The following is a 15049-nucleotide window of genomic DNA, read 5'->3' on the forward strand; positions in this document are numbered from 1 at the left end:
GTGGAAATGCAATTGAGTTTTGTACATCAATTTGTATCCTGTGACTTTACTGTATCTGTTGGTTTATTTCTAGCAGGCATTTGGTAGATTTTTTAGGGTTTTCTGGATAGACAGTCATGTCATCTGCACATACAGAGAGTTTCACTACTTTCTCTCTGACTTAGATCCATTTTATTTCTTTTTCGTGCCTAATTACTCTGGCTCAAACTTCCAGAACTCTGTTGAACAAGAGTGGTGAGAGTGGGTGTCCTTGTCTTGTTCCTGTTCTCACAGGAATAACTTTTGGTTTCTCTCCATTGAGTATGATGTTGGGCTGTGGGTTTGCCATATGTGGTCTTTATTATGTTGATGTACCTTCCTTCTCATTTTATTGAGAGTTTTTATCATAAATGCATGTTGGATGGTGTCAAATGCTTTCTATGCCTCTATGGAGATGATCATGTTCTCTTTATCCTTCATGTTGGTAATATAGTGTATCACACGTTGATTGATTTGCGGATGTTGAACCATCTCTGTGCATCTGAAATAAATCCCACTGGATTGTAGTGGATGATCCTTTTGATATATTGTTGTATTTGGTTTGTTAATATTTAGTTGAGGGTTTTGCATCTTTGTTCAAAAGTGATATTTGCCTGTAATTTTCTTTCTCTATGCTGTCTGTATCTGGTTCTGAGATCAGAATAATGGTGGCCTTGTAGAATGAGTTAGGAAGCTTCCTTTCCTCTTCAATTTTTTGGAACGATTTAAGAAGTATAGGTATTAAGTCTTATTTCAATATTTGGCAGACTTCACCAGGGGAGCAGTCTGGTCCTGGACTTTTTTGGGGGGAGGAGGTTTTTGATTACTTTTTCAATCTCTTTACTTGTGTTTGATCTATTCAGATTCTCTGTGTCTTCTTGATTCAGTTTTGGGAGGTTGTATGATGCTAAGAATTTATCCATTTTTTCTACGTTATCATCCAGTTTGTTGGTGTATAACTTTTCATTGTATCCTCTGATAATCCTTTGCATTTCTGTGTTGTCTGTTGTAATTTCTCCTCTTTCTTTTTTGATTTTATCTATCGGAGTCTTCTCTCCGTTTTTCTTAGTGAATCTGGCTAAATGTTTGTCAATTTTGTTTCTGTTCTCAAAGGATCAGATCTTAGTTTTGCTGATCCTTTTTATTGTCTTTTTTTAGTCTCTATTTCATTTATTTCTGCTCTGATCTTTATTAATTCCTTCCTTCTAATGACTTTACTCTATGTTTCTTCTTCTTTTTCCATTTCTTTTAGGTATAGGGTAAATTATTTTATTTGATATTTTTCTTGTTTGTTGAAGTAGGCCTGTATTGCTATACATTTCCCTCTTAGTACTGTTTTGGTTGCATACCATAAGTTTTAATATGTTGTGGTTTTTTTTTAATATTGGCACCTGAGATAACATCTGTTGCCAATCTTTTGTTTTTTCTTCTTCTTCTTATCCTTCTGCCCAAAGCCCCCCAGAACATAGCTGTATATTCTAGTTGTGAGTGCCTCTGGGTATGCTAGGTGGGATGCTGCCTCAGCATGGTTTGATGAGTGGTGCCGTGTCCTTGCCCAGGATCCAAACCAGCAAAACCCTAGGCTGCCAAAGCAGAGCACATGACACACAGCCAGAGGGCTGGCCCCATACACTGTGTTTTAAATTTCATTTGTTTGTAGGTTTTTTTTCTTTTTTAACTCTATTCAGTTTTTTCTTTTGTGTTGCTTTGGCTGGGACTGATTCACCCTGAGCTAACATATGTTTCCAATCATCCTCTTTCTTTTTTTGTTTTTTCCTCCCCAAACCCCCTGTGTATAGTTTTACATTCTAGTTGTCAGTCTTTCTAGTTCTTCTATGTGAGCTGCCACCACAGCATGACTACTGACAGAGGAGTGGTGTAGTTCTGTGTCTGGAACTGAAGCAGGGCTGTCAAAGCAGAGCACACCAAAATTTAACCACTAGGACAGCAGGGGTGGCCCAGTATTTTTTTCGATCTCCTTTGATTGCTTTGTTGATCCAATACTTGTCCAGTAGCACATTGATCAGTTTCCTCATATTTTTGACCCTCTCAGCTTATTTCTTGTAGTTGATTTCTAGTTTCACAGCATTGTGGTCAGAAAAGATGCTTGATATGATTTCCATCTTCTTACATTTATTGAGGCTTGTTTTGTTTCACAACGTATGGTTTATCTTTGTGAATGTTCCATGCGAACTTGAGAAGAATTTGTGTTCTGTTGTTGGATGGAATGTTCTCTATATATCTATTAAGACCGTCTGTTCTAGCATTTCACTTAAGGCCACTGTGTCCTTGTTGAATTTCCATCTGGATGATCTATCCTTTGACATTAGTGGGGTGCTAAGGTCCCCTGCTATTATTGTTTTTCTGTCAATTTCTCACTTTAATTCAGCAATTTGTTGCTCCTGTGTTAGGTGCAAATATGTTAATAAATGTTATGACTTCTTGGTGGAATGTTCCTTTTATCATTATATAATGCCAATCTTTGTGTCTTATTATCTTTTTTATCTTAAAGTCTTCTTTGTCTGATGTGAGTATTGCTACACTTGCTTTCTTTTGCTTGTCATTTGCTTGGAGTATCTTTTTCCATTCCTTCCCTCAGAGTCTATGTTTGTCTTTAGAACGGAATTGTGATTCCTGGAAGCAGCAAGTTGTTGAGTCTTGTTTTTTAATCTGTCCAGCCATTCTGTGTCTTTTGATTGGTGAATTCAACTCACGTTTAGAGTGGTTATGAATAGATGGGGGCTTAATAGAGACATTTTCTCTTTTGTTTTCTGGTTATTCTCTATTCCCATTGTTTCTTTTTCCTTGTATTTCTGACTAACATTTCAGTTTGGTATTTTTCTGTGAGGGTTTTCTCTTTATGTATGATTTGTGACTCTGCTGTAATTTTTTGTTTGACAGTTACCACGAGGTTTTTATAAAATATCTCATAGATAAGATAGTCCATTTTCTGACAGCCTCTGCATTAGCCCAAGCAAGTTCTATCCCTTTATTCTTCCTCTTCTATGTTTTTGCTGTCACAAATTACTCTTTTTTGTGTTCTGAGTTTGGGACCAAATGGAGATGTTCATTTTTATTTTTGAGGCCTTCTTTCCCTTTGTCCTTCCTGTTATAATTAAGTCTTTGATAACCTATTCTTAAAGAGAGCTGCAATTTTCTGACTTTGTCTATTTATTTATCTCCTTGCTCAAAGCTTTATAAACATTTGCCTTTTTCTTTCAGGTAGGAGGCCTCTCTTCATCATTTCTTATAAGGCAGGTCTACTGGCAATGATGTCCCTCTGCTTTTGCTTATCTGGGAAAGCTTTGATCTCTCTGTTACATCTGAAGGATAAGTTCACCAGATAGAGCATTCTTGGCTGATAGTTTTTGTCTTTCAGTGTTTTGAATATATCATTCCACTCTCTCCTAGCCTGTAAGGTTTCTGCTGAGAAATCTACTGTTAGCCTGATGGGGGTTCATTGGTAGGTTATTTTCTTCTCTCTTGCTGCCATTAATATTTTTTCTTTATCATTGACTTTTGAAAGTTTAAATATTATATGCCTTGGAGACAGTCTTTTTGCATTTATGTAGTTAGGAATTCTATTGATTTCATGTACTTTCATGTCCACTTTCTTCCCCATGTTTGAGAAGTTCTCAGCTATTATTGCTTTGAATAAGCTCTCTGCTCCTTTCTCCCTGTCTTCTCCCTCTGAGAGACCTATAAGCCTTATATTGCTTTTCATAATTGAGCTGGATGTTTCGCAAGAAATTTCATTTTTTAAGCCATCTTAGTTTTCTCTCCTCCTCCTCTACCTGAAGCACTTCTAGGTTTCTACCTAAGGTTTGCTCTATTTTTTTATGCTTTCTACATTATTTTTTAAATCTCATTGTGTTCTTCATATCCAGAATTTCTGTTTGTATTTTCTATTAGAGCTTTAATCTCTTTGGTGAAGTATTCCTTCTGTTCACTAATTTTATTAATGAGCTCACAGAACTGTCTTGCTGTGTGTTTTTGTAAGTAACTGAGTTTCTTTGTGACAGCTGTTTTGAATTCTCTGTTATATTGTAATCTTCTGTGACTTCAGGTTTATTTTTGGAGAGTTGTCATGTTCCTTCTGTGATACCATGTTGCTGTAGTTCTTCATGGTGCTTGATGAATTGATCCTCTACCAGCACATTTGGGGTAGTCATGAACTTTTTGTTTGTTTGTTTCTGTTTTGAGGAACATTATCCCTAAGCTAACTACTGCCCATCCTCCTCTTTTGGCTGAGGAAGACTGGCCCTGAGCTAACATCCGTGCCCCTCTTCCTCTACTTTATATGAGAGATGCCTACCACAGTATGGCTTTTGCCAAGCAGTGCCATGTCCACACCCGGGATCTGAACCACTGAACCCTGGGCCGCTGAGAAGCAGTACATGCAAAATTAACTGCTGCACCACTGGACTGGCCCCACATCAACTTTTCTTAGTGGGTGTTACTTTGTTTCTGATCACCTGGGTCTTGTGTTCCTCCACTGTCTCTCCATGGGCTCAGACGCTACTGTCCTGTGCACCACCAGTGCTGATGTTCCCAGGTTGCTTCAGGGTGCTGGTCATACCACTTTCATAGGTGCTGGGTTCACAGGTCTTGCTGCCACTGGCAGGGGTCTGGGAACCCAGGAACTTGTATGCAGCTCCCACAGCTGGTGAAGCTGTTTTCAGGATTGCCACCACTGGGGGCTGGGTACCTGTTTCTGCTGCTGTTTCCAATGCTTCTAGTTGCAGACCCCACCTGCAACCACGGTGGGGCAGGAGGCTGTTTTTTCTTTTCCTGCCCCATCTCCTTATAGTTATGCTGGTTGGGCCACTCACCGTTCACATGGGCAGGGCTGCCACTGCTCGGTGGGTGCTCCCACAGGCCAGGCTGCCACCATTCTGTGGGTGTTTGCATACTGGCTGGGCTATCCTTGCCTCCATTCAGTCATGTTGGCTGCTGCATGAGGACCCATGTCCTGGATTGCTGTCACCAGGGAAGAGGAGGGGGCCACTCCCCTAGTTTCACTGCTTCCTGTGGGTCCAGTCCACCCACCTTCCAATATATAGCTGCATGGATCTCTCAGACACCCTGTTGTGCTGTATGTGGAATCCTCTGTTGCTCAATAGATGTCCATTTGGTTGTCACTTAGAGGGGAGAGACAAAGGGAACTCACTCCACCATGATGCTGACATCACTCCAATAAACCTGTAGTGATAATTATATTTTATGGCAGGTGTACTTAAAATAACTTACAAAATTTCTTTGGTAATTTGAAACTTTGAAGTTTTTCTGGGTGAAATTAAGTGATAAAAATTTCATTGAATATGTATATCCTTTCCAAAAAAGACAAAATCTTAGACATTAATTACTAAACCTAGGTTTATCTACTTTTGACATTTTAGGAAAGAGAAACTAAAAGATGTTTGGGTATATAAATAAACATGTGCTTTATTAAAAGATTTTACTGTGGCTGGCCCAGTAGCATAGTGGTTAAGTTCATGTGCTCTGCTTTTGTGGCCTGACATTCATGGGTTTGGCTTCCAGGCACAGACCTAGCAGCACACATCAAGCCAGAAGGAAGATAGGCACAGATGTTAGCTCAGGGTCAGTCTTCCTCAAGCCAAAAAAAAAAAGAGGAAGAATGGCAACAGGGGTTAGCTCAGGGCCAATCTCCTGCACCAAAAGTTAAAATAAAATAAAAATAAATAAAAGATTATACTATGAAATAGCATTTTTTATAGAGATTATAAAAAATACTTAGAAATTTCCCAAGATACAGAATGCTAATGTAAAAGACAGTTCATAATTGCTTACTTCTTAGTTTTCACTAAAAGTTAATGATTCCATCAATTTATGCTTCATTTCCGGGGAATTGTTATTTTATGTTTGTAATGTGTTGCCATGTCTTTCTGTGGTGCCTGCTGAGTTGTTCCTCTGCCAGTGCATTTGTCATAGCAAACACTTTCCTTATTTAGGTAAGGCTTTATTTTGATTATAACTATTCAACCAATTAGAGATTGCAGGCCTTTTTTTTGTTTATCAGCAGGTGGCACAATAGCACCAGTTTTTGTTTCTCTTACCTGAGCTATCTTTGGCTATACTTGAGAATACACACTTTCCACTCTCCAAGGCCTCTGCTAAGGGTATCACTAGGTCTGTCTTTATCACAGACTGAGTCTCTTAGGGTTACTGATGCCTTGCTGTTGCTGGTGTTACTGCAGTCACTGTCTTCACCACTGGAGGTCCAGTGATAAACGACATCACCACCACATCTAAGATAATCTGGGTAGGAAGGACAACTGTCATGGCAGGGTGAGAATGTAGCCAGGTTAATGGGGCTCCATCTCCACCATTGCCCATCTCCATCTGGCTTCTGGCACCACTGCAGTTTTGAGGCCAGAGTTGTGTGCATGCCTCCATTGCTGCTACCAGGCTCTGAGCTGTAGTTAGTGGGACAAGAATTGCAGGGCTCCACTTTTTCTGTTGCTGTGCTCCCTGTGGCCATAGGCACTGCTGCAACCAGGAGCCAGAGTTGCTTCTGTGCCTCTACTGCTGCCCACTGTGTTCTCTGGGACTGGCTGACTCATCAACTGCAGCTGAGATGCAGGATCCTGGGTATCAGCCCTGCTGTTCCCTGTTTAGTCTTCTCTACATGCTCAAATCTGTCTACTTTCATATGCACCAAGGTGTAGATCTCTCCATCATCTTGGTGTGTTGGGAACTGTAGTCTTTATTGGGCTCTGCATATTTTATTCATGGTAGATTGAATGGTAGAGACAAAGGGGTCCTCTCATGTCACCACAATGATGACGTCTCCCTAGAGCATGTCTTTGATAAGCAACTTTTGCCTATTTTATGCCAGGGATACTGTGGATGCTAAGCTGATAAGAGATCAGGATGCTAATGAGAATAATAAACCTCTGTGATCCCTACAAAACGAACTAATATGTTAAAGTCTCCATTATCAGGAAGAACAGTTAAAGTAGCGCTATACAAAGAAATGATGGACACAAAAGTGAAAACATCTATGATCTAAGAAATTCTTCTACAATAAAATTGAATAAATAGCCTGAGTAGTGAAATGTGGTTTATTCCATAAAACTAGTACAACTCATCACTACAAGAAGCAAATGGGAATCTCCAGATTGTTTCTGACCCAAGGTTGAGAATAACTTTGGGAAGTTAGGAAAATAACAAAAGGAAAAATTGTTGATTACCAGAAAAAGCAGAAAAACAAAGGGAGTTATTCAAATCCAATAAAGCAGTTAAAATTTTAAAGATTGAAATTCTAGCATATAAGTAGAAGGATTAAGTTCTTCCTCTATGATCTGATTAAAGAATACAATTTCTAGCTGTGAGCAATTGCGTCCTACAATCACAGGCCTTTGTTGAAAAATGGCCATTTTATGGCTTCTCTTTGAATAACACATTTAAAGCTCCCTTTATGTCTTTATTCCTCAGACTGTAGATGAAAGGGCTCAGATGGGTGTGATAACAGTGTGCATCACTGAGGCCATTGCACTTGAGTGTGAGCTGTGGGTGGCAACAGAGCTAAGGTACACTCCTAGGCTCACACAACAAAATGAGACAATTGAGAGCTGAGATGCATGGGTGGAAAATGCTTTATACTTCCCCTGATGTGATGATATTCCACATATAGAGAAAACTGTCCCAAAAGATGTGTAAAGGAGACCAGCCAGGGAACTATCACCCAGAAGGACAGCTGAAAAATACATCACCAGGTTGTACCACCTGATTAGCTTCACAAAAAAATTGGAGATTTTCAAGTCTCTGTAGAAGGAGATCTGCAACATCATTAAGCTGTGTAACATGGAAAAGAGAACACTGGTAATCCAAATTACCAGAACCGGAGTTGCGGGTTCATGATGACTACATAGTGCAGGGAGTGATAGTCACAAACTGGTCATAGGCTGTCACAGTGAGTAGAAAGTTGTCCCACACTATAAAAAGCATGAAAATAAATCCGCATGATGCAATTTTCATAAGTTATGACTTTTCTCTGTGTCTGTATATTCATCGCCATCTTCGGGACAATGAAGAAGGTGAAACACACATCTACAATAGAAAAGTTGGGGGAACTGGCTCCGTGGCTGAGTGGTTAAGTTTGCCTGCTCTGGTATGGCGGCCCAGGGTTTCGCTGGTTTGGATCCTGGACCCAGACATGGCACTGCTCATCAGGCCACGTTGAAGCAATGTCCCATGTACCACAACTAGAAGGACCCACAACTAAAATATACAACTATATAATGGGGGGATTTGGGGAGAAAAAGCAGAAATAAAAAAAAAAGTTGGAGAGGAAGAAGTACATGTAGAGTGTGGAGGTTGGAGCCAGAGCTAACGGCCAGGATGATTAGCAGGTTCACAAGTATGGTGACAATGTACATGAACAAGAACAGCCCAAAGAGGAAAGTTCACAATTCCTTTTCCTCTGAAAATCCCACAAGAAGAAATTCTAAAATTTGTGTATTATTCCCTGGTTCTATGTACTTGGCAGATATGCTATCGTTTACATTCCACATTCCGGAAATTAATTTTTATATCTGTGTATGGTACATGATAAAAACACTGAAAAACTAGGAATAGAAGGAAACTATATCAATATACTAAAAGCCATTTATGAAAAATTCACAGAGAATATTATATTGTTGACCCTTTATATTCATGAGAAATTTGTTCCAAGACACCTGTGAACACCAAAATGCATGGATACTGAAGTCTCATATATGAAACAGCGTAGTATTTGCATATAAGCTGTGTAATCCTCTTGTATACTTTAAATAATTTCTAGATTACTTAGAATATCTAATAAAATTTAAATACCGTGTAAATAGTTGCTATACTGCTTTGCTTAGGGGATAACAAACCAGAAAAAAAAAAAAAAAAAAAACTCTGTACGTGTTCAGTACAGACGCAACTGTTTTAGACCTTTAAAGTCTTGGCTTGTTGAATCCATGAATTCAGAACACATGGATATGGAGAGCCAACTGTATTCAATGGTGAAACACTGAATGGTTTTTCCATTAGATCAGCAACAAGACAAGGATGACCACTTTTGTAACTTCTACTCAATATAACACTAGAAGTTCTAGCCAGAGCAATTTTAAAAAAATAAACAAAAGCATCAAATTGGAAAGAAAGAAATACATTTATGTCTCTAAGTAGATGATATGTTCTTATATGTAGAAAATCCTACACATTCCACACAAAACTAAGAGAACTAATAAATGAATTAAGCAAAGTAACAGGACAGAAAAGTAACATACAAAAATCAGTTGCATTTCTATATGCAAACAATGAAAAATGTGAAAAGAAAATTACAAAGACAGTTCTATTTACAATGGCATCCAAAAGAATAAAATACTTAACTTCAGCAAGAGGGTGAAAGACTTGTACGTTGAAAAATATAAAACATTGATGAAAGAAAAGTGACCTGATCATCTCCAGAAAATTGCTATTCTACTCTTCAACAAGGTGGTGAACTGTGTTCCTATGACATAGAACTATGAGTACTACTGCCTTGGGCCAAAACAGTTAAGAGTTTAATGCTTGTCATTTAAATTAAGAACATCATTTAGTCTTCTTTGTATAACATTTTGTTAATTAAAAAATATTTAGGTATTGAGTTTCAGTTTCACAGGATGAAAAGAGTTATGGGGATGGGTAGTGGTGTTATCTGCATAATAATTCAAATTTATTTAATACCACTGAACTATACACTTAAAAATGGTTAAGATAGTAAATTTTATGTTATGTGTATTTTAGCACAATAAAGACAATCTTTAATTTAAAATACATGCACTTAGATCTTTTTATGCATTTTGCCCTGAAATTAGTACCTTATACGTATTCTCATTTAATTTTTATAAAAGTTCATTCTCTGAGGACAGTGCTATTATGAACCTCATTCTAAATTTGTGGAAATGGGGCTCAGAGGGTTAAATTATCTGCTCAAAGTTACGAACTGAGTAAGGGATGGGCTTTGATTGGAACTCCATCAAGATGTTTCCAGTCCTAATGCTCTTGCCTAGCTATTCTCACTAGGAGACAATTTGCCTCCAGGGGTACCTGGAAGTATTTGGAGAATATTTTGGTTGTTGCATCTAAGCAGCTGCAACTGGCACTTAAGTCAGCTGAGGTCAGGAATGTTACACAACATCCCACCATGCACAGGACAGCCTCTGTCACAAAGAATTATCCACCATAAATGTCAATAGTGAGAAAGTTGAGAAACACTATTCTAGATAAGTACTTCTTCAATTTCACTGTGGATATGAATCATTTGGGCATCTTCTCCAAATGCAGATTCTGATTCAGCAGGCCTAATATGGGCCTGGAGAATCTGCATTTGTATCTAGCTCCCGTTTGATGTTGATGCAGCAGGACTTGGTCTGTGGATGACTCTTTGAGTAGCAAGGCTGTGGTCTAGCGTTAGAGTCAGGTATAGGTATTTTGAGCCCTTCTCCACCAAGAGTTTTCCTCCTCCCCTCAGGTCTGACCTTGGGTGGTCAAATGTTGGACTCAGTTTTTCAACTTCTGCATACACAGGTTTATACATCCCTCTTGAGTATTTCCCCTCATGAGAGAAAATGCAACTTTTAGCCTTTCAGTTCCTTATCTATAAACTCAGGAAATTCTGCCTAACCTTATAAATTTGATGTGAGAAGTTAGAAATAATCTAGACCTCATAGGAGATTACCCAGCACAAAGCTAATGCTCAATCCACAACAGCTATTGTGACTGTGTCCCAGTCCCATATTTACTAAGCTCATTATGATACCAGAAATGTCTCTAGGTGCAGGCGGTGAGTCCAGTATTTCCCTGCTCCTGGGACACAGAGAGTCTAGATCTTGAGGGGGAACATCCTCCAAGGGCCCTCAGCAGGGAGCAGAGTGCTGGAGAGGTCATGATTCTGTGCCTATGGACATACCCTCTGAACCCCTCACAGTGGATCCAAATAGTCACAGTAAGAGCTATTAGACAAAAGATATGTTCCTATGTTCCACTCGAGAATATCTGTAAAACTGTTATTTTTTTGGTAAATCAATTTATTCTTCCAACTCTTGTTGTCCTCCTTGTTGCAAATCTGTAACACACATTATACAAATGTTTAATTTCAACAGAAGTATGAAATGCTTCTATGGCTTTCTCCACACTATAGATTGTTCAATTTTTCACAATTATTTATTCACTCCCCCATTCTTTTAGGAGAACTTTACATCCCCACTCTTGGCTCTAGGTCTTCATGGTGTCTCAAGGGGTAGGGGTGTATGTTCCAGCCATGGCTGTCATTGAGCTTGGACACATAACATGCGTTGGTTCACAGAATGTGAGTGGATATGACATGATAAGTGTCTATGAAAAAGCTAAACGCATCATTGTGAGATTCCACCACTTCTCTTCTTCTTTCTCTCTGTCATAAGAACAGCCACATCTGCCATAGCAGCTGTTCGCACAGCCCAGGTCTCCAAATGAAGACACAGTTGGAGAGAAGCACAGCTGGGTCACAGCCACAGACACCCTGAAGCTCACATGTAATGTAAGCAAGGAAAATGCATTCTTACTGTGATAATGTGATATTGAGAGTTGTTTCTTAACACAAATAACTTATTACCACTGTGATATTGAGAATTGTTTGTTAGTACAGAAATGCAAATACACAGTATTTACATGATGCTTTAATTGTACTAGGATTTAACTAGAATGATGTCAGTGTCACAGTGGCATAAGACATACTTCCTTTTTGTTCCTTCTTTTAAGAATTAAAAATTGGCATCCATCCATGAACAAAGGTACCTCTGTGGGAGTTGTGGGATCTAGCACCATATGCCAAGTATCCAGGGGTAGTCTTGCCGACTTGTGCATCAGGTAATAGACAGACTTTGATATGGACTGTAGAACCAGCAGAAGCCAGCCAACCATCCCTATTCTCTTTAGGCCATGGCAGGAAAAATCTGGAGAATACTGGCTTAGGCAGACACCTTCGGATGTTATGAGCCTTTGCAGAAGTCTAGACTTCCCAAAGAGAGATTCCAGGACTCTATTGGGAAAAAATACAAGTTTGGATGCACTGTACAGGGTAAGATAAACTTTTCCAGGAATGGTCCTCTCTCAAGGTGACACAGCACAGGGCTAAACTACCTGGTAGTACTTCTCCCACAGGGGAAAGAGACAATAGTGAGTAAGTGTTCAGTTACCCAAGATGTGCAGGAATGCTGATAGAGAAGCCCATTTCTCTCCCGCACTACCCAGAGTACTGCCACATGACCTTCATATATGAGGGAAGCAGGAGAGCAGGAAAGAGGAGGACAAAAATATCAAAGGACATTAATGAGATGCAGTTCCTGCTAACTGTTTTCAGAACTCCAGCAAGAAGCCCACCCACAAGCCATTCAGAAAACCTCACCCAAGGAACCTTGCACCTGGCCCTTGCGCACCCTCAGCACCTCAAGTGCTATACTCACTCTTCCCCCAACTCTGATGCCAGCTCCTGTTTGTGCTCCAGAATGTGGTGGTGTGAGCCAGCTCTAGTAAACAGAGAATGCCTCAAAAAGTCAGGCCAGCATGTCTGGGCAAAGGAGAAACCACAATTTGAGATGTAGCACCACCTTCTGGAAAACAAAACAGAGTTTTCCAGCAGATACGCTGGTGAAGTGGAAGAAGCAGAGAAGATACACAAGCTTAAGAATTTGGCCATTAGAGGGAGCAAGAAGTGTGGAGCAAGTGTATCTATACAAAGTTGGAGAAAATCCCAAATATAAGCAGGAGTACTGAAAAATATCTCCCAGCTGAAGAGAACTAGTAAAGATTTGAGGAGGTAAGTAGCTTCTGCTACTTCAAATGTGAAAACAGCAAGCAAAACTCCAAGAAACAAGTAGAATCAAGGAAAAATGTCATCAGCAAAAGACAACATCTTCCAGTAACTGATTCAAAGACTCAGAATTTTGTGATCTAGCTGATAAAGATTCAAAATACCTGTTTTGATGAAAGTCTATGAGCTAAGAAAACACAAAAAGACAAATCAGTGAAATCAGGAAAACAATTTGTGAACAATATGAGAAATTTAACAAAGAAATAGACATAGTAAAAACAACCAAATGGAAATTTTGCAGCCGAAGAATTCGGTGAATAAAATGAAATAAAGTGTGTCACAGCAGAATAGATCAAACTCAGTACAGAAGCAGTGAGTTAGAGGATAGGGACTTTGAAATAACCTAGTCAGAGAATAATAAAGAAAACAGATATATAGATGGATAGAGATAGAGCTAGAGATGGAGATAGAGCACTCCCTCCAAGGGCACCAGAATACACATTCTTCTCAAGGGAATGGAGGAAGATTATCCAGGAGAAATCATATGAAAGGACACAAATAATGTCCTGGAGAATTTTAGAAGATGAAATCATACCAAGTATCTTTTCTGATAACTATGATATAAAACTAGAAATCAGTAACTGGTGGAAAGCTGGAAAATTCACAAATATGTGGAGATCAAATAACCTGCTCCAGAACAACCAATGGCTCAAAGAAGAAATCAAAAGGGAGATCAAAAAATAAATTGAAATGAACAACATGGAAGTACACCATACCAAAACCTATGTGATACTGCAAAAGCTATTCTAAGAGGGATGTTTATAATGATAAATACCTACATCAGGAAGGAGCTCAAAAGAACACCTACATTTTACATCTCAAGGAACTAGAAAAAGGAAAACAAACTAAGTGCAAAGTTAGCAGAAGGAAAGAAATAACAAAGAACAGAGCAGAAATAAATGAATTAGACAACAGAAAAAGAAAAGAAAAAGCTGTTTTTTAAAAAGATAAAATTGACCAACCTCTAGATACACTAAGAAAAGAGAGAGAAAAATCAAATAAATTCCATAGGAAATGAAAGAGTAGACATCATAACTATACCACAGAAATACATAGGACCATAAGAGACTACTATGAACAATTATATGCTAGAAATTTGACAACGTACAAGAAATAACTTTCTAGAAATATACAACCTACCTTGACTAACTCATGAAAAAGTAGAAAATCTGAAGAGACCAATAATAAGTAGGAAAATGTAATCAGTAATCAAAAACCTCCCATTACAGAAAAGCCCAGGACCAGATCGTTTCACTAGTGAAATATAGAAAATATGTAAAGAAGAATTAATGCCAATCCTTCTCAAAGTTTTCCAAAATATTGAAGAGGAGGGACAATCCCAAGTCATTATATGAGGCCAGCATTTACCCTGATACCATAGCAAGATAAGGACACAAGAAGAACAAAGAACTGTAGGCCAATATCCCTGATGAACACAGATGGAAACATTTTCAACAAAATATTAGCAAACCAAATTCAACAGAATATTAGAAGGATCATTTACCATGATCATGTGAGATTTATCCCTGGGATTCAAGAATTGTTTAACATACATAAATCAGTAAAAGTCACACACCATGGTAATAGAATGAAAGATAATAATCACATAATCACCTCAACAGATGCAGAAAAGCACTTGGCAATATACAACATCCTTTTATAATGAAAATCCTCAACAAAAAGAGTATAGAAGGAACAGACCTTAAAGTAATAAAGGCCACATACAAAAAACGCACAGCTAGCGTAGTCAGTGGTGAAGGGTTGAAAGCTTTTCCTGTAAGATCAGGAACAAGACAAGTGTGCCCACTCTCACCACTCCTATTCAACATAATACTGGAAGTCTGAGCCAGAGCAATTAGGCAAGACAAAGAAATAAAAGGTATCCAAACAGGAAATGAAGAAATAAAATTGTCATTATTGGCAGATGATATGATCTTCTATAGAGAAAACCCTGAAGACTCACCAGTGCCCAGTCCATCCAAAATGGCAGCCAAGAGCACTCCAATGTGCCACCAGCTGTGGATGTGGAGGTTGCGGCAGGCCATGGAGCACCACAACACCTGGTTTTGGTCTGTGCCTGGAAGGGAAGGCTTACTACCCGGTGACAGCCCATACTCGTGCTTCACAAGTATGTCCAGGCCCTAC

The 15049-nt window shown here is 38.9% G+C and overlaps 1 pseudogene; it reads right to left on the reverse strand.

Annotated features, from left to right (window-relative positions):
- Window positions 1–7419: 7419 nt before the first annotated feature.
- Window positions 7420–11955, reverse strand: LOC138922961 (olfactory receptor 1571-like; annotated as a pseudogene).
- Window positions 11956–15049: the final 3094 nt, after the last annotated feature.

Source organism: Equus caballus, unplaced genomic scaffold, assembly GCF_041296265.1.
Source record: "Equus caballus isolate H_3958 breed thoroughbred unplaced genomic scaffold, TB-T2T haplotype2-0000437, whole genome shotgun sequence".
NCBI classification, from domain to species: domain Eukaryota; kingdom Metazoa; phylum Chordata; class Mammalia; order Perissodactyla; family Equidae; genus Equus; species Equus caballus.